This window comes from Lithobates pipiens, unplaced genomic scaffold (assembly GCF_037356315.1).
Source record: "Lithobates pipiens isolate NorthernLeopardFrog02 unplaced genomic scaffold, aLitPip1_a1.2 Scaffold_19, whole genome shotgun sequence".
NCBI classification, from domain to species: domain Eukaryota; kingdom Metazoa; phylum Chordata; class Amphibia; order Anura; family Ranidae; genus Lithobates; species Lithobates pipiens.
The window spans coordinates 527,561,869-527,581,005 of record NW_027507764.1 but is presented as its reverse complement, the minus strand read 5'-3'; the positions used below and the strand labels follow the sequence as shown (position 1 = coordinate 527,581,005).

Below are 19,137 nucleotides of genomic sequence, written 5' to 3'. Positions count from 1 at the left end.
ATGGCGTGATGTTTACTTCCGCAATGCGCGCCGCCGCGGGCGCGCATCGCGGAAGTTCTGTGTTCGCCGTGTCCCCCGGGGACAGGCAAACACAGATCGCTGTAAACGGCCAATCACAGCGGCCGTTTACAGCGTGATCGGCGTATCCAATGGGAGATGATCTCATATGTTTACATATGAGATCATCTCTCAGCGCCGCTCTCCTTCCTCGCACAGACAGTGCGAGAGGGGAGAGATGAACGGCTGCAGCGGCAGCCGTTCTGACTGTAAAAGAAAAAAAAGTAAAAAAATAAAATAAAGTGCCATCCTCCCCTAGCAGTGCCATCCTCCCCTAGCAGTGCCATCCTCCCCTAGCAGTGCCATCCTCCCCCAGCAGTGCCATCCGCCCCAGTGCCATCCGCCCCAGTGCCATCTGCCCCAGTGCCATCTGCCCCAGTGCCATCCGCCCCAGTGCCATCCACCCCAGTGCCACCTGCCCCCAGTGCCATCCACCCCAGTGCTACCTGCCCCCAGTGCCATCCACCCCAGTGCTACCTGCCCCCAGTGCCATCCACCCCAGTGCTACCTGCCCCCAGTGCCATCCACCCCAGTGCTACCTGCCCCCAGTGCCATCCACCCCAGTGCCACCTGCCCCCAGTGCCACCTGCCCCCAGTGCCACGTGTCATCAGTGCCACGTGTCGTCAGTGCCACGTGTCAGTGCCACATAGTGCCATCTGTCATCAGTGCCATGTATCAGTGCCATTTGTCATCAGTGCCACCTGTCAGTGTCACGTGCCATCTGTTGTCAGTGTCACGTGTCATCAATGCCACTTATCAGTGCCATCTGTCATCAGTGTCACGCGTCATTGGTGCCACGTATTAGTGCCATCTGTCACCGGTGGCACGTATTAGTGCCACGTATTAGTGCCACGTGTCATCAGTGCCACGTATTAGTGCCACGTGTCATCAGTGCCACGTATTAGTGCCACGTGTCATCAGTGCCACATATTAGTGTCATCTGTCATCAGTGCCACATATTAGTGCCATCTGTCATCAGTGCCACGTGTCATCAGTGCCACGTATAAGTGTCATCATTGCCACGTATCAGTGCCATCTGTCATCAGTGTCACGTGTCATTGTCCTGGTATTTCAAAAGTGTAATAAATAGTCAACAAGTTAGATGTGTAATTTATGCTTCTAGAACACGTGATGGCGCTCCCTGCATGTTGGGCCTCTCTATGTGGCCAGGCTGTGAAAAAGTCCCACACATGTGGTATTGTAATATTCAGGAGGAGTAGCAGAATTTTTTGGGGGGTGTCATTTGTGGTATACACATGCCACGTGAGAGAAATAACCTATTACAATGACAATTTTGTGGAGAAAAATAAAAAAAATGAAAAATCTTCATTTTGCAAAGAATTGTGGGAAAAAAATGACAACATCAAAAAGCTCACCATGCCTCTTACTAAATACCTTGGAATGTCTACTTTCCAAAAAGGGGTCATTTGGGGGGTATTTGTACTTTTATGACTTGTTCGGGTCACAAGAAGCGAGATAGACCACCAGTACATCAGATGTGATCAATTTTGTGCGATTCGCACCACAGCTTGTAGACTCTCTAACTTTCACAAAGACCAAATAATATCCACTAATTTGGGTTATTTTTACCAAAGATATGTAGCAGTATAAATTGTGACCAAAATTTATGAAGAAAAATTAATAATTTGCATAATTTTGTCACAGAAACAAAGAAATATGCGTTTTTTTTCAAAATTTTCGGTCTTTTTTCATTTATAGCGCAAAAAATAAAAACCCCAGAGGTGATCAAATACCACCAAAAGAAAGCTCTATTTGTGGGAAAAAAAGGACAAAAAATTCATTTGGGTACAGTGTTGCATGACTGAGTAATTGTCATTCAAATTGTGAGAGCACCGAAAGCTGAAAATTGGTCTGGGCAGAATGGTGTTTAAGTGCCCAGTAAGCAAGTGGTTAATTACAATGTCCACTGCCCTACTGACACCAACCTCTGCCCTACTGACTAATTCCGCTGGCCTACTGACACATCCACTGCCCTAATGACACAATTCACTGCTCTACTAACACCATCCTCTGCCCTACTGGCAAAGTCTACTGCCCTACTGATACTATCCACTGTTCTACTGACACCATCCTTTGCCCTACTGACACCATCCTTTGCCCCACTGAAACTATCCTCTGCCCTACTGACACCGTCCACTGCCCTACTGACACCATCCACTGCCCTAATGACACTGCCCACTGCTCTAGCGACTGCCACTATCCACTTTTAAGGTAGGCTAAATTTATATTTTTGCAGTGACTAGTTTAGCCTGGCTATTTATTTTCTTTAAAAAAAGAGAGCCAAACCCTAGTGATCCTTGAGCTCTTTTATGTTATTCAGGTAAATCTCCACTTCCCAAAGGTTGCCTACCCCTGGATTAGAATATTTTAAATACATTTTCAGAATGGAGAGACTGATCAGCTTAACCACTTGCAGCCCGCCATATAGCAGAATGACGGCGGCAAAGTGGTTTCAATATCCTGACTGGGCATCATATGACGGGGGCGCACATCACGGCAATAGGTGGTGCGGTGTGTCAGTCTGACACACTGCCACTATGATCTTGGTAAAGAGTCTCCGATGGAGACTCTTTACTACTTGATCAGCCGTGTCCAATCACGGCTGATCACAGTGTAAATAGGAAGAGCCGGTGATCAGCTTTTTCTCACTCGCGTGTGTCAGACGCGAGCAGAGAAGAGCCAATCGGCTGTTCCTCTGACAGGGGGGGTCTGTGCTGATCGATTATCAGCGCAGCCCACACCCCCCCCCCCCACCCCGCGGATGTCCAAACTGGACCATCGGGGATGCCACCAGACCACCAGGGATGCCCAACACCAGGGATGCTAGTCAGTGCCCACAATGGATGCCAATCAGTGCCCACAATGGATACCAATCAGTGCCCATAATGGGCATCACTGGTTGGCATGCATTTTTCTTGGCACTGATTGGCATCCATCAGTACAATACTTTACACTACAATGTCACCTATCAGTGCCCATCCATAACGCCTATCAGGGCCCATCTGTGCTGCCTATCCATGCCTATCTATGCTTCCTATCAGTGCCCATCTGTGTCGCATATCAGTGACACCTATCAGTGCCCATCAGTGCCGTCTATCAGTGCCACATATCAGTGTCCATCAATGCCTCCTCATCAGTACCACTTCATTGGTCCCACCAAATCCCAGAGGCGCTCAAATACCACCAAAAGAAAGCCCTATTTGTGGGAACAAAATGATAAAAATGTTGTTTGGGTACAGTGTAGCATGACTGCGCAATTGTCATTCAAAGTGTGACAGTGCTGAAAGCTGAAAATTGGCCTGGGCAGGAAGGTGTATAAGTGCCCTGTATTGAAGTGGTTAAAATGATTGTGTCACATACTTTGATTAGAGGCTGAGCTGACAAGAGGGCTTCTTTTGTGGCTCTAGTTCAAACACACTTAAAGGTGTGAATGGGTGTGCGAGGCTCAGGGTAGCCCGGGTTCCGTAACCTGGATGGCAGGTGATGATCAGTAAAGATGGCCTGCAGAGATGGTGATTGATGCAGATAAGGGAAGACCTCACAATCAGCAGTGGTAGACATTCTGTGCACTGATCATTTAGGAATGCCAGACAGGGTCCAAAAGACAGATCTGGTATCCAGGTTCTGAAGGAGCAGGCAGAGAGACAAGGTACAGGGAGCAGTGTCTGGAGACAAGCCGAGTTAAGCACACCAGATCAAGCAGGATCAAGGTCAAGCTGGAATGCTGGAGTCACGATCATGAGAGAGTCAGAGGAAAATCCAGGAACAGAGAAACAGGCAGCGGGGTAACCAGGAAGCAAAGGAACAAGGATCACACAGAGCTTTAGAACATACAGAACCTAGCTCACAGCAGTGCCTTTTTTAAATCGATAACTCAGTGACATTCCTGGGAAAAGGGGTGTGCGTGCCGATGCACCCTGAAGTACACAGATGCGTCTACGTGCCAGTGCACACCGGTTACTGGCCAGAGTTTGTCTGTGTGCTATCACATGTGCATGAGAATTAGATGCACGAGTATGAACTTTCGTTTCCTGTAAGACTGTCAAGGCTAATTTTCTTTTTCTTTTTCTTTTTCTTTTTTTTTTAACAAATAACAAACATGTTATACTTACCTGCTCTGTTCAATGGTTTTGCACAGAGAAGACCTAATCCTCCTCTTCTCAGGTCCCCTCTTCCTGGCTCGTCTTCTTTTCCACTTCCTATCGTGGCAAACCTGTGGGCTCGATCCTGAACTGCACTGCATGTGTTTATAGTATCAGACAGCAAGGCTCGGCCATGCCCTCTCCTCACAGGCTGTGATGGACAGCAGCAGGAGAAAATGCTCCCATTGCTGTATTTGTGACAGTGAGAAGAGGGAGAGCAGCTCTACTACTCTCAGGCACAGTGCTGGATCAAGATCAGGTTTAGGTAAGTATTTATGGTGGGCTGGGGATGGCAAAACATGAAAGATTTTTTACCTTAATGCAGAGAATGCAGTAAGGTAAAAAAAAATATATAAAAAACTTTAGCCTTTACAACCTTTTAATAAAAGAAAGAGAACACGGAGGCAAGACCTCCATAAGCATACACTGGTTTGGTTAGTTTGAACATATCTTTTCATACTGTACATGTCATATTTTCAGTACTGGGTAAAAATCTTAGGCAAAAATGTCATGAATATTTATTTTTTTATTAATCAATACACTCCTTAGACCACCCTTTGCTTTAAAACAACAGAAATTCTCTTAGGTACACTTGCATGCGATTTCTTAAGAAACCTCCTAAAGAATGTTCTTCTGTCTCTACAAGTAATCTCATACTGACTTGATTATGTTGAAATCATGGCTCTGTGGAGGCCATACCACCTGGGTTTTATTTGTGTTGTTTATATTTATTAGTTTAGCCATGTGTGTGGTGTAATTTTTATGCTGCACATTAACGTTAGGATCAATCCACTGCCTAACTGATGCACTTCATGATGGATAATATTCGGCCTATATTTCCTAGCAGTAGCACTACCCCTTACAATCATTCATCCATGCATCATTCCCCAGTTTTCAGCACAAAATTGCCTTCTGTTACATCCAAAAATGTTAAGTTTTGAATCATCTGTTCAAAGCACCTGTTATTATTTTTCAGAACCCTGAGTTTTTGGTGTGTGCGTGATTTGTTTGGCTTATAGTCCCTTTTAAAGGAATAGCTTTTTGATTGCATCTCTTTCATCAAGACCACTTGTGATGAGATTTCTTCAGACTGTAGATGGGTGTACCAATAAATGGTTTCTGCCGATTCTAAGCTGGTAGGGGTGCTTAGACAATTTCCAATTTGGAAGGAAAGTAAAATTGATGTATTTCTCATTTACTGTACTTGAGTTTTCATAACCAACCACTGTGTTTCCATTATTCAATCCTGCCTGTGTTTTTGCTTTGCAAAAGAGCTTTGACAGCACATCTAGAAACAACTGTTTAATGCAAAATACCTGCTTCGAGCTAAGTTCACACTGGTACGACAGACGCTCCGACATTGGGAGCTCATGTCGCATGACGTGTGAAAATCAAGGTTTCCTTATAAGAGCCGTCTTAACTGGTCTAACACAAGTCGTCCGACTTTGAAAATGCTCCCTGCACTACTTTGGTCCAACTTTGATTCACTTCAGCCCATTGAATATCACTGGAGTTGGCTCAAAGCCAGATTGCCTTTGGCAATGCGACTTGTGCACTGATGATCCTAAAGGGGCCCTGGTTATATGCCATCTCTAGCTGAATGGACACTGGTAGACAAAGTCTTAGACAGGAAGTATTCCCCTATATAACTCCTCCCATATAGGAAGTACATCAGTTATCAGTTTTGTAACAAGCACTGAATCCTCAAAAAAGAGAGGAGGGATCCCTGTGTCCCACAATGTACTAAAAAAAAAGGATTTTACAGGTAAGTTGTCAGGGCTGGCTTAGCCCTTCCTTCTCTGGGCTGGCCGCTCAGCTGTCGGCTAATTGCCAGCTCTCTTCTCTTTCCACAGTTACCAGCTGTTTCCGATGATGCTCGTCTGACCTGTCTATTTAAAGCCTTACAGCTCATTTCTCCATTGCCTTCACGTTGGTCACATCACTAGGAACCATCTCTTGCTGTTTGTTTCAAGACTGGCTTGCAGACATGCCTCCTGGCTTCTATCCTGCTTGCAGTTGCTCTCCTTGGATCCCTGACATCTGGACAGGCCGATTACCCGATCTGGTTTATGAACTTTGGACTGGCTGACTACCCGATCTGGCTACTGGACTCTGGCTATGCTTGACTACGCTTTTTTTCTATTTACCTTTTATTTTTATTAATAAACAAGTGTGATTTGATTGTACTTATGTCTCTTTCATGGTTCCTGACATAAGCATGACGAAAAAATACTCTTTTCTTTTTCATACATCATGGGACACAGAGTTAGGCTAATGTTCATTACCTACTGGGACATCCCAGAGCAATAGCCTTGAGGGGAGGGAGACACCCTGCCAAACAATAGCCAACAGACCTTATACGGCAGCCTGCAGTACACTGCGGCCGGAAGCCGAATCCTCGGCTGCTCGAATATCCACTTGATAAAATTTTGTGAACGTATGCACTGAAGACCAGATAGCAGCCTTACAAATCTGAGCCACAGGTACCTGATGGCGAAAAGCCCAGGATGTTCTTACACCCCTGGTAAAATGGGCTCTCACCCTAAAGGGAGGAGCTTTACATTTCAGATCATAGGCCTGAATGATCAAATGATGGACCCAATTGGCAATGGAAGCCTTGGAAGCTGCCTGCCCCTTCTTGGGTCCCTTTGGTAAAACAAAAAAGGAGTCTGGTCCTCGGATCCTTGCAGATCTAGACAAATAAACGTTGACTGCCCGGACAACGTCCAAGGAGTGCAGTTGTCTCTCTACTGCCGAACAAGTCTGAGAGAAAAAAGAAGGCAAAATAACGTCCTGATTTAAATGAAAGACACCACCTTTGGCAAAAAGGATGGAACAGGTCGTAGCATGACCCTGTCATGGTGAAGGTACAAGTATGGTTCCCTGCACAAAAGGGCCGCCAAATCCGACACCCTTCTAGCCGAAGTGATAGCCATCAGGAAGGCTAGCTTGCATGACAGCAAGTCTAATGGAATTTCCTTGATAGGCTCAAATGGTTGTTTCTGTAACACAGACAGCACCAAGTTCAACTCCCAAGGAAACAAAGATGACCTAATGGGGGGAAGCAAATGAGTTGCCCCCTGCATAAAGGTTCGGACCAGCGAATAGGAGGCTAAAGGCCTTTGGAAGAATACTGACAGGGCCAAAATCTGACCTCCAACCAATCTGATTTCCACAGCTGACTGTAGAAAAGAGAGAATTCTTCCAATCACGTATTTCTGAAGATGCCATTTTCTAGCTTCACACCAAGCAATATAAGTCTTTCAGACCTTATGACAGCTTTTCTAGGGTATTCACTAGGGTAGACACCACTGGTTTCAAGATGCCACGGTCCTTCAACACCCTGACTAGGATCAGACCTAAATACTTCTGACGTTGAGCTGGTCTCAAGGCTGGCTTTTCGGTATTTATGATCCAGCCTAAGCTTTCCAAATACTGCACTGTGCAGGTTATACTCTGTTCTAGAGCTTGTAGTGAGTGATTTCTGAGCAGGAGGTCATCCAGATACCCAAGCACCAAGATCCCTTGGGTGCTTAAAAGACCCAGTACTGGTGCTAGGACCTTTGTGAACATCCAGGGAGCTGTGGCAAGCCCAAAGGGTAGAGCCACAAACCGAAAATGACATTCCTCTACTGCAAAAGGAACCTCTGATGAGGCTGAAAGATAGATATGTGTAAATACGCATCCTTTATATCGATGGAGGTTAGAAAGTCTCCCATCTGGAGCGAGGCTACAACTGAGCAGACAGACTCCATCTGAAAGGACTGGATTAGTAGATACTGGTTCAGAGATCTTAGATCTTAGATCCAAAAAAGGTTAGAATAAGACCCTGTGCCCCTTTCGGATTCAGGAACCTGTAAAATAACCCCTTGATGCACTAAATGATGTAGTGTCTGAAACAGTAAGCTTCTTTTTGGAGGATCGGAGGGAGCGTTGGATCTTAGAAACCTCTGTGGGTGAACCCCACCATAACTCACGCTTGTAACTGTGGGATATAGTCGAAGGGTGACCCACTCTTCCTAAACCACTGTTCTCCAAATGTCCGTAAAGTGCAGCCACCTTCCCCCCACCCAATAGAGTGGGGGCATCCCCTCAAAAGGAGAGCTTGCTGCTGGATTTAGAAGAGCTTTGGACCCAAAGCTTTTTCTGGCCCTGGCCTTTGCAGCTTGCCCCTGGCTCTAGCGCCATGTTGGCGGTAGAAACTCCTTGGCGCTGAGACACCTGGGGAAAGTAGTCCCTGAGGTTTCTTCTGAAGGACTGTCTGTGTCCCAACTCCCAAATGAATGGAAGCAAGCAAACATTCATCGATGGGCACTGGTAGGCTGCATCAATGGGCACTGGAGAGGCTGAATTTGATGGGCGCTGATAAGGCTGTATTTGATGACACTGGTGGGCTGCATTCTATGGGCACTTCATTAAAAAGGTGAGGTGTACATGGGCTGGGCAAAGGGGGTGAAGTCAGGGGTGGAGCCAGGCGGCGGCACAATGAGGTTTTGCCTAGGGTGTCAAAAATCCTTGCACCAGCCCTGATCGTTTGTATATATTTGTCCAAATCATTACCAAATGTTCCACATGAAAAGGAAAACCTGCCAATAACTGTGACAATTGATATAGAGATAATGACATAGCATATCGGTCCATCTTGATTAAATATACCATGACGGTACGAATAAACATCAAGTATGAAGTATAAAGTTTAAAATTATAAATCTTGAAAAAAGTGCTTGATCATGAAGTGCAGTCGAGGAAAGCTCCACAGAGCATAATACCGTAAGGATTTTTATTTTAAAAAAGAGGGGTTCACACTTAAAGAATTGCAGATGAAAACAAGCTTGTTCTTTGGAAGGTGAAAAGCGATTGCCACGAAAGTCACCCAATGCATTTCGTCCTAACTGACATCATCTGGGGTGTGCGTTAGGACAAAAGGGACTGGCAAATACCAATTGCTGAACTAGTCAAAGAAAAGGAAGCCTTTAACCACCTCGCGCCCGCCCTATAGCCGAATGACGGCCGTAGAGCAGGCGCGTTCGTCCGGGTGGCCGTCCCTGGACGTCCTGATGTTTACTTCCACAATGCGCGCCGCCGCGGGCGCGCATCGCGGAAGTTCTGTGTTCTTCGTGTCCCCCGGGGAAAGGCAAACACGGATCGCTGTAAACAGCCAATCACATTGGCTGTTTACAGCGTGATCGGCGTGTCCAATGGGAGATGATCTCATATGTAAACATATGAGATCATCTCTCAGCGCCGCTCTCCCTCCTCACACAGACAGTGTGAGAGGGGAGAGATGAACGGCTACAGCGGCAGCCGTTCTGCCTCGAGTAAAAAAAAAAAAAGTGCCATCCTCCCCCAGCAGTGCCATCCTCCCCCAGCAGTGCCATCCTACCCCAGCAGTGCCATCCACCCCAGTGCCATCCACCCCAGTGCTACCTGCCCCCAGTGCCACCTGCCCCCAGTGCCACCTGTTGTCAGTGTCATTTGTCCCCAGTGCCATCTGTCATCAGTGCCACGTATTAGTGCCATCTGTCATCAGTGCCACGTATCAGTGCCATTTGTCATCAGTGCCACCTGTCAGTGTCACGTGCCATCTGTTGTCAGTGTCACGTGTCATCAATGCCACTTATCAGTGCCACCTGTCATCAGTGTCACGCATCATCTGTGCCATGTATTAGTGCCATCTGTCATCGGTGGCATGTATTAGTGCCACGTATTAGTGCCATCTGTCATCAGTGCCACGTATTAGTGCCACGTGTCTTCAGTGCCACATATTAGTGTCACGTGTCATCAGTGCCACGTATAAGTGCCACGTGTCATTAGTGCCATCTGTCATCAGTGCCACATATTAGTGCCATCTGTCAGTGCCATGTGTCATCAGTGACACGTATAAGTATCATCATTGCCACGTATCAGTGCCATCTGTCATCAGTGTCACGTGTCATTGTCCTGGTGCTTCAAAATTGTAATAAATAGTCAACAAGTTAGATGTGTAATTTATGTTCCTAGAACACATGATGGCGCTACCTGCATGTTGGGCCTCTCTATGTGGCCAGGCTGTGAAAAAGTCCCACACATGTGGTATTGTAATACTCAGGAGGAGTAGCAGAATTTTTGGGGGGTGTCATTTGTGGTATACACATGCCACGTGAGAGAAATAACCTATTACAATGACAATTTTGTGGAGAAAAAAAAATGAAAAATCTTAATTTTGCAAAGAATTGTGGGAAAAAAATGACAACATCAAAAAGCTCACTATGCCTCTTACTAAATACCTTGGAATGTCTACTTTCCAAAAAGGGGTCATTTGGGGGGTATTTGTACTTTCCTGACTGGTTCGGGTCACAAGAAGCGAGATAGGCCACCAGTACATAAGATGTGATCAATTTTGTGCGATTCGCACCACACCTTGTAGACTCTCTAACTTTCACAAAGACCAAATAATATCCACTAATTTGGGTTATTTTTACCAAAGATATGTAGCAGTATAAATTGTGGCCAAAATTTATGAAGAAAAATTAATAATTTGCATAATTCTGTCACAGAAACAAAGAAATATGCATTTTTTTTAAAAAAATTTCGGTCTTTTTTCATTTATAGCGCAAAAAATAAAAACCCCAGAGGTGATCAAATACCACCAAAAGAAAGCTCTATTTGTGGGAAAAAAAGGACAAAAAATTAATTTGGGTACAGTGTTGCATGACTGAGTAATTGTCATTCAAATTGTGAGAGCACCGAAAGCTGAAAATTGGTCTGGGCAGGAAGGGTGTTTAAGTGCCCAGTAAGCAAGTGGTTAATAACGACTCAGTAATAATAATAATAATAATAATAATGACAGTTTTTTTGTCAACAAGATCTGTCAAGCCCTGTGCATTATCCACCGGACAAGTTAAGTTCTTGTCCAAGGAAGAGACTGCTGCATCTACGGCTGGCATACTCCACTTCTTAATTAACTTTTCATCCATGGGATATAAAAGGGAAAACCTCTTGGGAGGAACTAAAATCCTGTCAGGATGTTCCCAATCAACATACACCGCCTGTTCCAACAGTGGGTGTAAGGGGAAAGCCCATGTAGCCTGAAGAGGCCTGAAGAGGCCTCAGGGACCCCAAAGAGGACCGGGGGGGGGGGTGAGTAACCTCTGCAAGAGGCAGCTTAAAGGCAGAATGAACCATCTAAGAGGCAACTGAGAGGCAGACACCAACTGGATATTGTTCTTGTCCAGATTGCTCAGAAGCAGACTCATCCGCCAGGCCCTCCACAGAATCCAGAGCTTTTAGCTTTTCCCCATCCTCAACCCATTTCTGCTCCAAACTAGGAGGCTCAGGGGAGGGTGATCTTTCAAGCTTCTTGCCACCCTGTGAGATGGAGGCAATCATGCCAGCAATCCTGCACTTTAATCCAGTTAGGGGCGAGGACAGTTCATCCTTTGTGATAAAGAGTGAAGCAGCAGCGTTGACTGTAGGCACAATACCAGATCGGTGAGTGGCTCAGATTGCCTGGAAGCCTCTGGTCTTTCAGGGGATACAACACTAGGGATATAACTAGGTTAAGTTGACCAGATGTCCCGGTTTCAGGGGACAGTCCCCGGATTGAGGACACTGTCCCCGGACCAAGTCTGTCCCTGGTTTTGTCTCCGGATTTGACTTAAACAGGAGCTGGGGCAATTTTCAAAGACAGTCAGTGCAGAATAAAAACAAAAATCTGAATTACCCAGTACCCAGTACTAGCCGACAATGAGATCGGAGAGGCTGTGAGGCCGGCGGAGGCGGCACCGGGCAGAGAGAGGCAGCTGAGCTCAGCTGACAATGTCCAGCAGCAGGAATAGAGGGGAAGCACATCCAATCGTGGGGCTGCCAGTGCCTTCAAGGCTTCAACACAGGTGTGCTATGGGGGTGTCTGTGAATAGACTACATTGCACTGTGTCTGTCTCTCTGGCATAATGGATGGTCATAAGTTTACAAAATCAGCACCCAGCAGCCATGGTATGTGACACATTGTGACAGAACCAGCCAGAACCATACTAGAGTGCCTGCTGCCTGTGAGTTATCATAATGCTGATTATCTTAACCAGTTTCCGATTGCCTGATAGCAGATTTACTGCTACAGGGTGGTCGCGCTGCGCAGGATCACTTATATACATGATCCTACATTTCTGGGTATCAGAGCCAATCAGCGGATCCGACGGACTCGCCTAGTGGTCTGCCTATATAAACAAGGCAGTTTGCCGTTCTGTCAATGTGGAAGACGGCGACCCTGTGTTCCTGCAAAGCAGGATATATACCGCTCATCTGTATGCTGTTCCAACGGACCAAAAACGACGCATGCTCTGAAGCAAGTACGAGACGGCAGCTATTGGCTACTGGCTATTGAACATCCTTTTTCTAGTCCCGTCGTACGTGTTGTACATCACCGCGTTCTAGACGGTCGGACTTTGGTGTAATTGTGTGTAGGCAAGACACACGATTTTCTGTCGGAAAAACCTTCAGAGTTAATTTCGACGTCGTGTGTAAGTGGCATTAGTGTACGATTTGTAATTTTGCAATATCGCAGTCCCGCTATGAGTCACTAATATGTCCCCGGATTTCATTTTAAAAATCTGGTCACCTTAGACTAGGTTCATCAGGAGCTACTGACGACATAGGTGTGCCCTTCCATGCAGTGTTAGTCCCGCTCCTCTTTTTTGAAGACATTTATAAGCCACAAAAAGGAATACCTGGGTGTAGTATTAACACACCTCAGAAGGGAGACCCTTTAATAGGGCTCAACAAGCCCCTATGCAACAATTCTGCTAAGCACCTTAGCCTGCTAAGCAACATCTGGTGACTCACGTGACCCGAGTAAGGAGAAATGAACTGCTGCAAATGCCTGGTTCAGAGCCTGTTCTGTGTCCCACAGCTGCCTTCTGGAAGCACTTCATGCTTGGCATACACAGCTTAAATAAGCTGGCTGTGCACCAGGACGTTCTGCGCATTCGTACATATGCACATGTGTGGTCCCGGCAAAAGGGTGCAGCTGTATCCGTATATAAAGCAAATCTCTGTGCACCCAGATTAAGCTACGGCGCATGCGCAACTCCAAGTGCACACAACGCCTATGGCCGCCAAACAAACTGCGGAGCACAGCAGTGCTCTTGTGAATGTACGTGTGCCATGGTGAACCAAGGTGAAATGGTACACCGTCATACAGGTAAAAAACAGCCAGACACAAACAAAAAAGGTGCACTTTGCAAACACCCACAGCTAGCCCAAAACTCCCCTGTATGGTCACCGAACACAGATGTCCAGCCTCTAGCTAGCTTGACTGATTGTTACAATCACTGGGACACCCCACAATAAGTAAATAAAAGAGTTTCACTTACCCATCCAGGCGCAGGGTAGGTTATAAACTAAGAGCCAAATCTTCTCACATCTTGTTCCTGTTACTTGAGGACCTTCAAGGACTGGGTACCCTTTTCATGTTTGAGGTCCACTCCCTTGGACCTGTACATCCCCCTGCAGGAATGTCTTAGTGCTGTGGAGTCCAGGATTCAATTTCGCAGGGTCCAGCGCCCGGAGGTCGCATTACAGGCAAAACCTCCCAGGATCTTGAGTCTTCTTTGCGAGGCTCGGATACCATTTATCTAAGCATATAGGGCCTGTGTCAAATGGATCCGATCAGTCAATCCCTTGATTCATTTAAGAAAAGTTTGTGGGACTAGAGACCTGGAGCTCAGAGAACTCAAACAAACGTGCCAATCCACCTTGTAGACACTGGTAAAAAAACTGATATACTTCCTGTATGGGAGGGGTTATATAGGGGATCACTTCCTGTCTAAAGACTTTGTCTACCAGTGTCCATTCACCTAGAGATGGCGTATAACCCAGTAGGTAATGAAGATTAGCCTAACTCTGTGTCCCATGATGTATTAAAAAGAAAAAAGTGGCAAAAATAAAACAGTACACAGGTTTTTTAAAGTGATTTATTAACCACTTCAGCTCGGAGGATATGGCTGCTCAATGACCAGAGCACTTTTTACAATTTGGCACTGCACTGCTTCAACTGGTAATTGTGTAGTCATGCAAAGCTGTACCCAAACAAAATTTGCGTCCTTTTTTCCCATAAATAGAGCTTTTTTTGACGGTATGTGATTGCCTCTGCGATTTTTATTTTTTGCGATATAAATGGAAAAAGACTGAAAATTTTGAAAAAAAAAGATATTTTCTACTTTTTGTTATAAAAAAATCCAATGAACTCAATTTTGGTCGCACATTTAGGCCAAAATTTGTTCAGCCACATGTCTTTGGTAAAAAAAAAAAAAAAGCCAATAAGCGTATATTTATTGGTTTGTGCAAAAGTTAGTGTCTACAAACTGGGGTACATTAATATACACAGCTGTTAGTTTATGACAGCCTATCTCATTTCTTGAGGTGCTAAAATGACAGGGCAGTACAACCCCCCCCCCCCGCAAATGACCCGATTTTGCAAATAGACACCCCAAGGAAATTGCTGAGAGGCATGTTGAGCCCATTGAATATTTTATTTTTTGCCACAAGTGATTGAAAAATGAAAATAAAAACAAAAACAAAAAAAATGACACAAAGTTGTCACTAAATGATATATTGTTCAAACAGGGCATTGTTATATGTGCAATTACACCAAAAATACATCCTGCTGCTTCTTCTGAGTATGGGGATACCTCATGTGAGACTTTTTGGGAGCCTAGCCACGTACAGGACCCCAAAAATCAAGCACCGCCTTCAAGATTTCTAAGGGCGTACTTTTTGATTCCACTCCTCACTACCTATCACAGTTTTGAAGGCCATAAAATGCCGAGATGGCACAACAACCCCCCCCTCCAATGGGGTAATTTGGGGGATTTTAATGACAACTTTGTGCAAAAAAATAAAATAAAAAGTTTGTAATTTTCCCGAAACGTGTGGCAAAATATAAAATATTCCATGGACTCAACGTGTCTATCAGCAAATAGCTTTGGGTGTCTACTTTCCAAAAAGGTGGCATTTGGGGGGGGGGGGGGGGTTAAAAACATCCTGGCATTTTATGCACAACATTGAGAAGCTTATATCACACATCACCGACTCTTCTAACCACTTGAAGACAAAGTCCTTTCTGACACTTTTTGTTTACATGAAAAAATATTTTTTTTTGTTAGAAAATTACTTTGAACCCCCAAACATTATATATATTATTTTAAGCAAATGCCCTACAGATTAAAATGGTGTGCGTTGCAACTTTTTTTCTCTCAAAGTATTTGCGCAGTGATTTTTCAAACACATTTTTTTTGGGAAAAGAAATACCTTTTTTAATTGTAATGCACTAAAACTATATTGTCCACATTTTTGATGAAATAAAAGAGAAGATCTTATGCCGAGTACATGGATACCAAGCTTACAACATACGACATGCTTTAAAATTGCGCACAAACTACATACATTTTTAAAAGCCTTTAAAAACCTTTACAGGTTACCACTTTAGATTTACTGCCCTCGATCTGACCTTTTCAGTGATACCTCACATGAATGGTGCAATTGCTGTTTACATATGACACCAGACCGATGCTTGCGTTCGCCTTTGCGCGTGAGCACAGGGGGACAGGGGTGCTTTTTCTTATTATTATTTATTTTACTTCTTTGTTTTATTTTTAAACTGTTCCATTAATTTTTTTTTTTTATCATGTATATTGTTATCTCAGGGAATGTAAATATCCCCTAGGATAGCAATAGGTAGTGACCGGTACTCTTTTTTGAAAAAATTGGGGTCTATTAGACCCTAGATCTCTCCTCTGCCCTCAAAGCATCTACCCACACCAAGATCAGTGTGATTAAATGCTCTCCCAATTTCTCAATGGCGCTGTTTAAATCCGGCAAAACATAAGTCATGAAATGCTCTTAGCTTCTGGTTTCTTAGGAAATGATGATTGGAGTTGTTCTGGTCTCCAATCAGCTGTATGGTCAGCTGGCATTCTCAGGTTCCCTGTTGGGACAGGAGAGCCTGAGAAAACCATGGAAGACGGTGGTGGGGGGTAGACGTTCCCTCCCACTGCTTGTAAAAGCAGTCTAGAGGCTAATTATTCACAAGGATTGCTTTTACATGGAAGCTGACCTCTGGCTGAAAAGAATTATACCAAGATAATCATTCTGATATACCAGTACGTTGCTGGTCCTTGTTGGGCATATATTGTAATGTTCTTTTTTTCATGCAGCCTGTAGACTGAAAGAAAAAAAGAGATTGATCGGTGGGTATGCCCACCATTAGAATACCACCCTTCATCCACCCATTTTTAATGATGGGCATACATGCCCCATTTTCTTTTAACTGTGGTGGTGAAATCACCTCCTACAGCGCTGGAGTCACGGCTTTATGTACCATGGGAGCAAAGGCTGTTGCTGTCAGAATAAATAAACCCATGCTGCAGCTGAATGGCATACCTGCTAAGCAAATGAAGGTTAACAATAAAAGTATAACAGTAAAACTTACCATACCTGCAAAGCAAATACAATAAAATATAGTAAAAAATAAAATATTACATTACTAAAATACAGTAGCAAAAGAGAGAGAACAATGAGTAGGCAAAAGGTGAGCGAATGTAAGAGCGAGAACACTAGAGAGAAGAGAAATAAAACCATTAAACTATTTTTGGCTTTTTTTATTTTTTATTTTGTGTGTTTTTTTTATTTATTTTTTTGCACTTTTATATAAACTGTAAACGTTCCAGATTAGGGTCTCTCAAAATGTGATGGCCATCACATCTTTGGAGACCCTGTGTTAGTATGCCTAGGACTGTGCAATGCTGTACCCTATGCTAATTCTCCACTAGTGTGTGGTAGTGTTTGAAACCAATGCAAAGATCAGGTTGGTCAGGACAGGAGGGACAATAAAAGCAAGTGTCACGCCTATATCTGCGCTTTCTACAGACACAACGTCTTCTTTGGGGGTTTCTTTGGGTAGGGGTACCAGAGACTACATGCAGAAAATACCTCTCATGCAGCCGGCTCACTGCATTTGGATTGGGAAGTTGGGCCACAGCACCGTCTGGAAACAGAAGGGCTGTGATGATCTCTTCCTAGAATTTACGGAAGGATGTAGTTCGTCCTGAAGCTTTGTATAGCACATAAGCATTCAGCAGAGGCAATTGAAATAAGTATACAGACACTTTTTTGTACCAGCGTCTGGCCTTACGGCAATTAGGTACGGTTCCAACAACTGGTCATTGAGGTCCACCCCTCCCATATTAAGGGTATATTTGTGGACACAGAGGGGATTCTCCACAACACCAGTCGCTGTAGGAATTTGGACCGTCGTGTCTGCGTGAAGGGAGGACAGAACAAAACATTCTTATTATTCCTCCACTTTACAATGAGCAAATTATTACACTTCAAGCAGACTCTCTCCCCCAGCCTAAGGCGGGAATATACAAGCCGCTGGGGTAAGCCCCAGGGATTAGATCGCACAGTGCCACATGCGTCAATTCCGTGATGAAACAAGTGACTAAAAAGTGTCACGCTCGTGTAATAAAGTGGCACCCCTTTCTGAATAAGGGTGACACCAAGTCCCACACAATCTTACCAGTGCTTCCTATGTAGTCTGGGCAGTTCTCCGGCTCTACATAACTATCTCTTCCGTCATAAACCATAAAAATATATGTATAGTCTGTGGCCCTGTCACAGAGCTTATACATCTTGACCCCATATCTGACATGCTTGCTGGGAAGACAATGAATGACAAGTGGCTATAAAACTTAATCGGGGACTCAACGCACACAATTTGATGGGGAGTAAACAAGGCTGCAAACTGTTGGTTGAAGTGGTTTACGAGGGGCCGAATTTTGTAGAGCCAATAAAATCCAGGGTCACCCTGAGGGCAACAGAGTTCATTATCATTGATGTGCATGAACCGCAAGATCTGCTCATTTCATGTCCCGGTCCTGGAGGCAAAGAACGCGGGCATATGGTGAATTGGGTCAGTGGACCAATATGACCGCAACTCACTCTTTTTAGTTATGCCCATGAGGAGGGATAAGCCCAGGAAAGTCTTAAATACGGAAACCGTAATAAATTTCCAATCTCTGGCAAGGGTCAGCTGTGGATTAGCGGCGATGAATTGACCAGAATATAAATTGCTTTGGTCCACAATAGATCTATAGAGATCTTCCGTGAAAAACCGCGAATAAAAATCAAGTGACGTAAAATCAACTGTTTCCAACTGAATTCCGGGTTGCACAGTGAATGGGAGAAGTACAGGTGCTGCTAAAGTGGTGGGTTCCCAATTAGGATTGACAAATGCAGCAAGATGGGCACTATGGGTTTGATGGGCCTGTCTTTATCTTCTTGGTGGCTGCGGGACTCTAGTCGTGCTAGCCACTTCACCATCTTGAACTGCACTTATGAGACTTGCCACGTCACCACGTGATGCTGCAGTGCTGGATGTATGACCAGGATGTACTAGGCTGCTGGTGCTTGTCAGCTCACCAGTAGGGATGAGCCGAACACCTCCGGTTCGGTTCGCAGCAGAACATGCGAACAGGCATAAAATTTGTTCGATCACGCTAACACCATTAAAGTCTATGGGATACGAACATGAATAATCAAAAGTGCTCATTTTAAAGGCTTATATGCAAGTTATTGTCATAAAAAGTGTTTGGGGACCTGGGTCCTGCCCCAGGAGACATGAATCAATGCAAAAAAAAGTATTAAAAACTGCCTTTTTTGGGGGAGCATTAATTTTAATAATGCTTAAAGTGAAACAATAAAATTGAAATATTCCTTTAAATTTTGTACCTGGGGGGTGTCTATAGTATGCCTGTAAAATGGTGCATGCTTCCTGTGTTTAGAACAGTCTGAGAGCAAAATTTAATTTCTAAAGGAAAAAAAAGTCATTTAAAAGTACTCGCGGCTATAATGAATTGTCGGGCCCGGCAATACACATAA

At 44.6% G+C, this 19,137-nt stretch overlaps 1 protein-coding gene across 6 annotated transcripts in view; it reads left to right on the top strand.

Annotated features, from left to right (window-relative positions):
- Positions 1 to 19,137, top strand: part of SLC43A3 (solute carrier family 43 member 3) — a 757,299-nt gene that overhangs the window by 269,324 nt on the left and 468,838 nt on the right. The window lies entirely within an intron of this gene.